This window comes from Pinus tabuliformis, chromosome 3_1 (genome assembly GCF_031772625.1).
Source record: "Pinus tabuliformis cultivar Carrire ecotype Pingquan chromosome 3_1, CPIR1, whole genome shotgun sequence".
NCBI classification, from domain to species: domain Eukaryota; kingdom Viridiplantae; phylum Streptophyta; class Pinopsida; order Pinales; family Pinaceae; genus Pinus; species Pinus tabuliformis.
In genome coordinates this window covers 649245049-649255569 of record NC_142301.1, presented here as the reverse complement: position 1 = coordinate 649255569, position 10521 = coordinate 649245049, and positions in this window count along the sequence as shown.

The following is a 10521-nucleotide window of genomic DNA, read 5'->3' as shown; positions in this document are numbered from 1 at the left end:
CCTTTCATGATGTAATTTGATAACCATGATGTAATATTGGCACATTTTTACTTTTTCTAGAGGATTCATTCACTAAAAGGTGAGAATTGAATGAGTGAATGAGTTTCCTAGCATATAGGGGTAAGTTGTTTGACTACCAAGATTTCAATTCCTTATTTAGAATTAGTTCAAACAGCTCCTAGAATGATGAGCTCAACCCCTAGAGGCAAGGGAATAGGTTTGTCTTGTCTATATTATGTAGTTTCTAAGTCATTTTCAGGGTTGGACACTTGGGATTGCTTAGCACTTCATTGTACAATTCATTTCTTCAATTTTGGCAAAGGAAAGACCAGGGTTTTGCAGCACTTGTTGGGATCCATGTGGCTTTATGTTTTGATGGTGTGTTTCTCTATGTATTTGTAAGTTCATTGATGTTATTGTGTATCATTTTCCCTTCTCTTGTCTTCTGCAATTAAACAACGGAGTGATTAAGGTAGAATTCATGGACTGCAATGCTTTGCCTAGATATTTCGTTTAATTCTTCATGTTTTCATATGTTTGAGGAGGACTCTTGAGACATTCTTTCCCTCCTTGGCCCCTCACCAGTCTGATCCACCCATTCATTCAAATCCAAAGCATAAAAATTACTACCTACCTTGCCCCTACCTGACCTCTACAAAAATCTGACCTCATCCCCGGACCCAAAATTTGCCTGTCCCTTTTTCCAACAAAACCCCCAAAAAACTCAAATCATAACCTTGCACTTCATACCTAGCCTAAGATCAGTTGCTAAATCAGTCATCTCAAGCCCCATTTATTATCCTTCGCTGAGATTGACCCGGAGAGAGCCCTCTCCTATCCTCGTAGGGCTAGCTACGAGGATGAGTGTGGTTTGATGTGGACCTAGAATCTTGTCTTTTCAGCTTGAGGCAAATCTAGGCTCTAACATAGTGGTGACCATACTGGGGAAAAATGGTTTGCTTGTTGATGTCATTTGTTTTATAAGCTACAGACGGAGCTTGAAGTTATGCCAGGCAGCCTTCGAAACGCTTTTGCTTTGCATTAACGTAAGTAGATAAACGCTGCTTCAGTCAATCTCCGGTCTAGCTTGTAATCGTGACACTTGACCTGTAAATCGCCCCAGTACATTTGAGAATTCTAAGATTTTGGATGATAATTTTAGAATTTGAAAGGCTGAACAAGTTGTTTATGTCCCTTTTATTTCTTGAAAATAACACGCTGGCTTCAAAGAGATATACCAGAGCTAATCCAGATCCAAATCCTCCCTCTGTTTACGAAAATCCCAATTTGATTTCAAGAATTGTTCGTCAAGAGAGCTTTGTGACTCCCATGTTTAAATCTCATTCATGTCCTGCAATTTTTAAGTATCTTGAAGAGCCTGATTTTGATGAAAAGTTTGAATTGTCGTTGTTTGAAACCAAATCCGAAAGTGCTCTTGGTTCTATAGTCCCAAATCCTGACTTTGCTGCAGCTCTTGAAGTTGAAAGAAACAATAAATCAATTGAGAATTTCATCTTGAAGAACCTTCAGAGTGAAATTCACACTTCAAATATCGCTGATTTCCTAGAAGATGCATCTGCATCCCTTGGATCTTCCGTAACGGCATCCACCTCAAAAATTCCTACCGAACCTCCCTTCATTCCCACCCTTCCCCCGCAACCTACTGTTTCTAATCAAAAGTCTGCTGTAAATTCACCTCCATCTACTCCTTCTACATCCAAAATTGCTTCACCTCCACATACACCTCCTCACACCCCTCACATATCAGCTGCACCCACTCCTCCAACTTCACCAAGACTACCACCAAAAGTAATGGCTGCTCGATTTGCATCCCTCGCACTGCCTCAAGTTTTGGGTGACATGCCTGCAGATTATCAGAGTAAAATTCCTTTGTTTGACGGCACTCCTCAAGGTACCACATCTTAGCAACATGTAGACAAAATGACGGATTTCTTCGAGCTTCATGAGATAGATGTAGAAAACGTGACCATGAGATTATTTGTGCAGATTTTCACAGGTGAGGTAAGAAAATGGTTCAGAGCTTTGACAGCTAGAAGTATTCCCACATTGGAAGAGCTTCAAATACAGTTCTTGGATTGCTGGGAAATCAAGAAAGATCCTCTTCAGATCACTTCTGAATATACCAAGATCAAACGGAATGCTGGTGAGTCCGTGCAAGACTATTGTATTAGATTTAATGCGTTTTATAATGCATTCCTAATGATTTAAGGCCCACTATAAATTCAGCTTTGCTAAAGTTCCCAGATGGTTTTGATCTGGACATGGATTATCAATTAAGAGAGAGAGAGATCCATCTACCTTAGAAGAAATGCAGAAAATTGTTGTTAGTGTTGAGGAAAATTTGAATGACAAGAGAGCTATATTGAAAACCGAGAAGAGAGTTTCAATAGAGGAAGAAGCTTCTACCTCAGATCAGGTGCTCCGCAAGGTAGAAAAGATGATTGAAAGGTTAACACTTGATAAGCCTGAACCGCAGATCCGGAACCCTAATTTCTGTGGACAGCAGCAACCTCAATTCAGGATCAAACAACATGAGCAGCGAGCACAAGAACCGGCATCCCAACAACAACAAGTAAAGACACCTCTTCAGCAGAATTTTGTTGGTCCTGAATCTGATGATGAAGACAATATAATAGGAGAAGAAAATCACTTCTTTACTCCTCATGATATGCCCACGTTTGTCACTGAGGATGATGAGTATGCGGAAAGTTCAGCTATACAGCAAGATGCAGATTTTATATTGGCGAATGATACAACTCTTGAAAAGGAGTCGGATGAGTATCAGAGATGTTATATGCATGCCTTGTCCACCCAGCAGCATCAGTATTCACTAAGAAATAGAAATGTCCCCATCAATCCAATCTAGAAGAGAGAGGAAGTTCTAGTATCAAAGAATGAGCCACCTATTGCACCAAACAAAGGGAAAGAAGTTGTTGATCCTACTCCTAGCAAATATCCGCCAGCAAATGCAAGAGTCAATCAGCCAATTGTATCAAAAGATAAAGCTGAGAAGAAAGAGGTTCCAGCCAAAGAGGTAGAAAAGACTTCTACCTTTAGTTTAGAAAATGAAATTTCTAAATTAAAGGTATCCATTCCCTTGACTGAACTGACGAGGAACAGCAGTTATAGAGGTCAGGTTTCCAAAATTCTGAATTTTGATCCAATGTCTGATATGGTGAGTGTGGAAGATGATCAACCTGAATTGATTTTTGGACCAGCATTGAATGGTGAGTCTCTAGATAGTGATGTGCCTCCTTTTTATATCAGTTTGAGAGTGCATGAGTTTGTGTTGCATAATGCTATGTTTGATTCCGGTACCTCCCACAATCTTATGCCGAAGCCTATCATGGAGAAGTTGGGTTTGGACATTACCAGGAAATACCATGATCTTTATTCATTTGATTCTAACAGGGTGAGATGTATTGGGCTCATTAAAGACTTGGTGGTCAGTTTGGATCAGATTTCGGCCAAAAATGTTTTGATGGATGTGGTGGTGGCGGATATACCTCCTAGATTTGGAATGCTTCTTTCCAGATCTTGGGGAGCAAATATTAAAGGAACTATGCAACTTGATTTCTCCTATGCAATGATTCCTGTGTTTGGCCAAATGAGAAAACTTTATCGGGAGCAGAAAATGAAATACATGATTACAAGCAAGGAGAAACCAATTAATCATCCGATTAATTATGTACATACAGATTTAGAGTCTTTTGTTTTGTATTCAGATAGTTTCAATGAGATTGATAGTCAGTTAGTTACAGCAGATGATATTCCAGAAATAGTAGAGAATTTCAGAGAAGTTTTGAAGAAAGAAAGTCAAGAAAAGGACAATACCATTCAGCGATCATGAAAATATAATGGACAGCAAGCAAAAAAAATACAACAAAAAGAGTTTCAACACTTAGAAGAAGAGGAAGATGGTCTGTGGACCATGGATTTCGATGGAGCAGTGGGAAATGATGGTGTTGGAATTGATATTTGGGTATGCAGTCCTTTTTCTGCTCCGAACAAAGTGCCTAGTAATGTGCGGGTATGTTCTTACAAGCTTGCTTTTGATTGCTCAAACAATGAGGCTGAGTATGAGGCTTTGATTGCTGGCCTAAAAATCTTAAGAAAGTTGAATGCTAAGAGGATTTCTGTATATGGCGACTCCGAATTGGTGATTAAACAAGTTAAAGGCGAATATCAAGCAAAGCATCCTCGGATGTGGGCATACCAGAATGTTGTTCTAGACATCTTGAAGTTGTTTTCTGATTATACTTTAACGTGTGTGCCTCGTATTCAAAATAGTATTACTGATGCACTTGCTAAGGCAGCGAGTAATTTGAAGATTCCTATGAACTCAAGTAATAAATTTGAAATCCATGTGAAACATCATCCGACTGTCCCAGACAATCAGAGATATTGGCAAGTTTTTCAAGATGATGAGGAGATTGATGATTTTCTGCAAAACAAAGGTAAGTTCAAAGATACCTCAATTGATGCAGAACATGATGATGGTAAAGATGATGTGCAGATCAATCAAATGGAAGTGTTACAGCTCAAGGACAGTGTGATTCCTAAAGGCTTGATACCTTTATAGGAACTCTTTGATCATGATGACGTAGCCCGCAAACCAACATTGCAGCCAACAGAGAAGGGAGTCGAAGAGGTGAATATTGGAACAGCTGAACATCCGAAGATGGTAAATCTGTCCAAAACATTACCACAAAAGGTAAAGGCCAAATATACCAGTTTGTTGTCATCCTTTGCTGATGTGTTTGCTTGGGACTATTCCCACTTGAAGACATATGATACCAATATAATTCAGCACACAATTCCTATTAAGCCTAATTAGAAGCCTTTCAGACAGAAGTTAAGAAGGCTTAATCCAAAATTTCTGCCATCAATTGAGAAGGAGGTAAATAGGTTGTACAAATCAGGAATCATCATCCCCATCTGATTTTCTGATTGGATCTCTAATTTGGTGCCCATGCGAAAGAAGACAGGTGAGATCCGTTTGTGCATTGATTTTCAGAATCTCAACAAAGTCTCATTGAAGGATAATTATCCGCTACCAAAAATGGATCACATACTTCAACGAGTAGTTGGAGCATCTCGTATGTCACTACTCTATGGTTATTCTAGATATAACCAAATTTTAGTCCATGAACATGAGAGAGACAAAACAGCGTTCACCACTCCGTGGGGGAATTTTCATTACGCTAAAATGCCTTTTGGTTTGAAGAACGCAGGTGCCACATTTCAACGGGCAATGGAGATGGCTTTTGCAAATGAGAAGGATGTCTTTTTGGTGGTGTACCTTAATGATTTGACGATGTTTTCTAATTCAGATGAAGAACACATGTATCATTTGAAAACTCTTTTTCAAACGTGTAGAAAATATGGTGTGTCGTTGAATCCGAAGAAGAGCTTGTTCACCATGGATGAAGGCAAACTACTTGGACACATCTTATCAAAAGATGGCATTTGTATTGATCCAGCACGTGTAGAAGTGATTCAGCAAATTGATCTTCCCAGGAATAAGAAGGAGATTCAATATTTTAATGGTAAGATGAATTTTTTACGCCACTTTGTGCTTAATCTTGCTGAACATCTAAGAGAAATTAGAAACATTCTTAAGAAGGACAGCCAAGTGAAATGGATCGAAGAGGCTATAAAATATTTCAATCTAGTAAAATTTGCTCTTTCTTTAGCTTCGGTTCTAATCAGCCTGGATTACACTCAGGATTTATATTGTTTTCATTTGCTTCGGAGCATACTATGGCAGCTGTATTAATGTAGAAAAAAGATGAGCATGAAAGACCAATTGCATTCTTCAGCCGAACCATAAGAGATGCTGCTTTGAAATACAACATTATTGAGAAGCAAGCCCTTGCAATTGTAAAAGCATTGAAAGACTTCCACGTATATATTCTGCATTCCCATATTTTAGCTTATGTTCCTAACACTACTGTCAAAGATATTTTGGTCCAAACAGATCCAGAAGGTAGACGAGGCAAGTGGATTGCAATTTTTCTGGAGTATGATGTGGAGATAAAGCCCACAAAGCTTGTTAAAGGACAAGGATTGGCAAATTTAATGGCTGAATCAAATCTGCAACATAAATCTGATTGCTGCTATGTCCGATGAAAATGAGGAAGGTCCATCAATTCAGGTAGCTGAATTCTTTGTTCTTTCTCCGTGGTATTCAAATATCATATATGTGCTTCAGAATTTGTCCATGCCACCTGGTATGGCTAGAAACAAAGCTAGAACTCTTAAGTTAAAGGCTGCTAAGTTTTGTATTTTGAATTCCGCACTTTATTGGAAAGATCCCAGTGGTGTTTTGTTAAATTGTTTGGTGGAAGAAGAAGTGAAGCAGGTCATGGAGGATTTCCATAAAGGATATTGTGGCGGTCACCTTTTTTGGAAAACAATGGCAAATAAAATTCTGAGGGCCGGATACTATTGGCCGACATTGTTTGCTGATGTGTTCAAAACCATCAAGAGCTGTCATAAGTGTCAGATTTTTGAAGGAAAGCAGAAATTATAGCCTTTGTCATTTAAGCCCATTGAGGTGAGTGCCCCATTTCAGTAGTGGGGGTTGGATTTCATTGGTGAAATTCATCCTGCTTCTTCAGGTCAGCATAGATGGATCCTCACGGTGACAGATTATTTTACGAAGTGGATCGAAGCAATTCCCACTAGGCAAGCTACGTATGCAGTAATAATTTCATTCCTTGAGAATAATATTTTGTCTCATTTTGGTTGCCCAAATAAGTTAATCACTGATAATGCAACAACTTTCAAGTCAAAAAGGATAGTTGAGTTTTGTAATAAATATCACATTACTTTGGGGCACTCAACCGCCTATAATCCACACGGTAATGGATTGGCAGAGTCTTACAACAAATCTTTGGTTAATATCATTAAGAAGTTACTGGAAATAAATAAGAAAAGTTGGCATAAGAAGTTGGTCCATGCACTTTGGGAAGATCGAGTGAGTCAGAAGAAATCCATTGGTATGTCCCCCTTTAAGCTAGTTTATGGAGTTGATACATTGTTTCCTACCTCTCTTACAGCTCCGGTAGTCAAACTTCTTTAGGAGGCTGGTAGTGAAGATGATCCAATGCAGAGGAGACTAAATCGAATGATTCATTTGCAGCAGACACGAGAAGATGTTTTTCAAAACACGTTCAAGTTGCAGGAGAAAATTAAAAAGATTTATGACAGAAAAGAAAAGTCGGACAAATTTCAGTTGGATGATGTGGTGCTGAAATGGGATGCAAGGAATGAGGAAAAGGGCAAGCACGGTAAGTTTGAAAATCTCTGGAAAGGTCCTTTGAAGATTGCAGCCTATCGGGGTCAAAATGCCTTTCTTTTGAAGGAGATGAATGGGGAAGATTGTCCCGGAGGGCCAGTCAATGGTCGACTGCTCAAGCGGTATCATTTCTGAGTTATTTCTGTTGTTTACATTGTCATTGTAAATACCATTTTATTTCAGTATAATTGCAAGTGTGCTGTGATCTTTTCTTTAGTCTGGGGCCCGAAGCGAAGGCTATAATTTTGAAGAAAGATTTCAGTTTTGAGTTCAGTTTGTTGAGTTAGGTTTTTAGTCATTTCAGTTTAAAGTTGAGTTAGTTTGAGTCAAATTTTCGATCAATAAATCAGTTAACAGTTTGGTTTTGATTTGGACTCCATAGCCAAATGGACGAAGGCACTGTCTGCTCTCCCAAAGATTTTCCGTTCTTGGCACCTCCTTGGATCTACCATTCCCATTGGAGCCAATGTTAGAGTCGGTCTAGTCATCCCTCCGTCAGAGATCATTTATCTTATTGCATTTCATTTTTAGGTGTCTCGCTCAATTCACTCAGTTGCATTTCGCTAGGGGCATGCCATAATCTGACGGAAGGGTCTTGTCATTCATTAGCCCTCATGCCTTATCATTTTTGGCTCGGGTCTGTTCATCAAAATCATGTTTTAAAGTCACTTACAATCCTGTTTCAGTTTCTAGATCAATAAAGGTCATTTGAGTCATTAGGTCTAAGGTTAGTCAATTTGGTCTTCAATAATGTCCAACAATGCCAACGGACCCATGAGGGAGGTCCTTATTAAGTGTTCATTTTCAATATTTTCATCATCATATGCTTGACTATGACTTTTCTTCAAAACTCTGTTTTGAAGAAAATTCGTCATTTCACTTTGTAATAAATTGTCATGTAATTTGTAAAAAAAAAAATTAGTTGTTGAAATCTCCAGGCATAGCCCTGGTATTCCTTTGTCAAGACATGCCACTATCCCTGCAACAAAAAAAAATTGACAAAAGATTCATCACTCAAGCCAAAAAATCAAAAGGGAAACAAAAAGACAGAGTTTTATTAATTGTGGAAAAAGTGCCAAGTCAAAACATTACAAAGTGGGTTTGTGAGAAACAAAAATCAAATCCATCACTATAAGATGTTCACATGGTTTTAAAACATTCATTTGCATCTAAGAGGTCAAAAAGGGTTGAAGTCTAGTGTTGAGAGGGAAAACTTGCAAAGTTTCAAGCCAAAGCTGCATTCAAAGCCGGCGCGGTGCATAGAGCAGGTGGCATGGTGCACTGGGGAGGCGCAGCGCATTGGGCGCGATCATCTAGTGTTAATTAACATGGGCACGACGCACCGAGAAGTAACGACGCATTGGGCAAGCAGAGCAGCGCACACAACTAGCTGGCCCGAAAAGTTCTAGAACGGCCTCCAAACACCCAAAACGTGCAAATTTCTCTTGATTTCAAGTAGGTTGAACTCCTCCTTCGCTGTTCATCATCCATGTTTATGGTGTATATTATGTTTGATGTGGTGAATGCCAAAACAAAAACTCAAACCCTACCATGTCAAAATCTTCACATGAAAATTTCTCTTTAGGGTTTCAAAAATTGTTTGCCACCAAGGTTACTCTTTTCCATCATTTTCTTTTCTCCTTGACTCCATTTTTTCCCCTGTTTTCATTGTTCCCTATCCCCTAAAATTACTAAAACCCCTATCGCAAATTCCCTTTCCCAAACTTTTAAATGTGAAACCCTAAACCCTCTTCCCACATAAATCCCAAACCCTCTCGCATATTTCCCTAACAAATCTATCCCAATAGTTCCTAATCCCTTACTATTATTTCCCATTCCTAACAGTCCTTGTTTCATTTTTTTCCCCTTGGTGGCAGAATTTAAGCACATCACTAAAAGAGAAGTTCAACACAGTTTTCATACACCAGCATTTATTTCTCCAAGGCAGTTTGAGTAACAACAGTCATGACATCTGAGCATTCATCTGATTATGAAATGGAAACCCAAAGTGACTCACCCATGGAGGAACATGCACCCCGAAGGCCTCATAGAGGTGGCAGACATATCAGAGAAGAACCAATCACCCTCATTGAATTACAGGCTTGCCCTCTTGCCATGTTTTGTTTCCAGCATCAGTCATGTTATGAGTTTTGTCAGAAATTTGCTAATGCTCAATTTCATCATGAGTTGGCTCGTCTATTTGTGCTGCATTTACATGGAGATCAGGCTACCTTAGCTGGTGTCACCTTCACACTTACACCAGAATCTGTCTCACTAGCAATCGGCATACCAAACATTGGGGAACCATGGGCCAAGAGGAAGAAGATTGACCGGTAGCATTATGAGCCATACATTAAAATCGGTTTCTTGAGGTAGCTCAAGAGATTGTTTCCATTCCAATATCTTAAAGATGAATATGCTCCACTAATGAAATTGATCATGAAGTATTTCAGCTGTGAAGGACGGTTCTCATGTTTGTATGCTTATCACATTAGGTTGCTCATCCATTTCACCAGGGTACGGTTGATGAACATTCCGTATTTCATTTGCTGGAACATAGAGAGGATGACCACCCTTGTGCAGCACAAAACCCCTTAGCAGCAACTTAATAGTGTTTATCATTTTTCTCTCATCAAGATTTTTGTGGTTCATCAGCTTGGATTACAGGGCATCACTTGGGATGATTTCATCTCTCGTGACTTCTTCAGAGCTTCATAGGGATTATCAGAGGTTAAGCATGAGATAGGTGGACCTTCTCATCCGTATGAGCGCCATGAGACCACTAGTGTGCGAGTATTCATCACATATCAGAGGGGAACTAGACATTTGTTTGCAACAGCGAAGCGAGTGTTATGTCCACCCGGTGTGGAAGGGGCCTCGCTTCCAACATTAGCACCACAGTGTTGATGCCCCGAAAATTGTTGCAACAACATTGGGGGATAACCACCCGGTCTAGACCTTAGTACAGCTCCTTTTCCGTTTGGAATGGTGGCTCCGACTGGGGATAATGGGACCAGTTTCCCCATAATGGATAAACGGGATGAATGGATGATTGTTTAACTAATCTAATGATAGGCGAATAACTTAATCTATTGACAGAATAAAATAACTACTACTAATCCCAGGAATGGTTATATTTCTCTAAGTGTAGCGCTTGATGATCTATGCTTTCAGACAGGCATATAGATGACTCCATC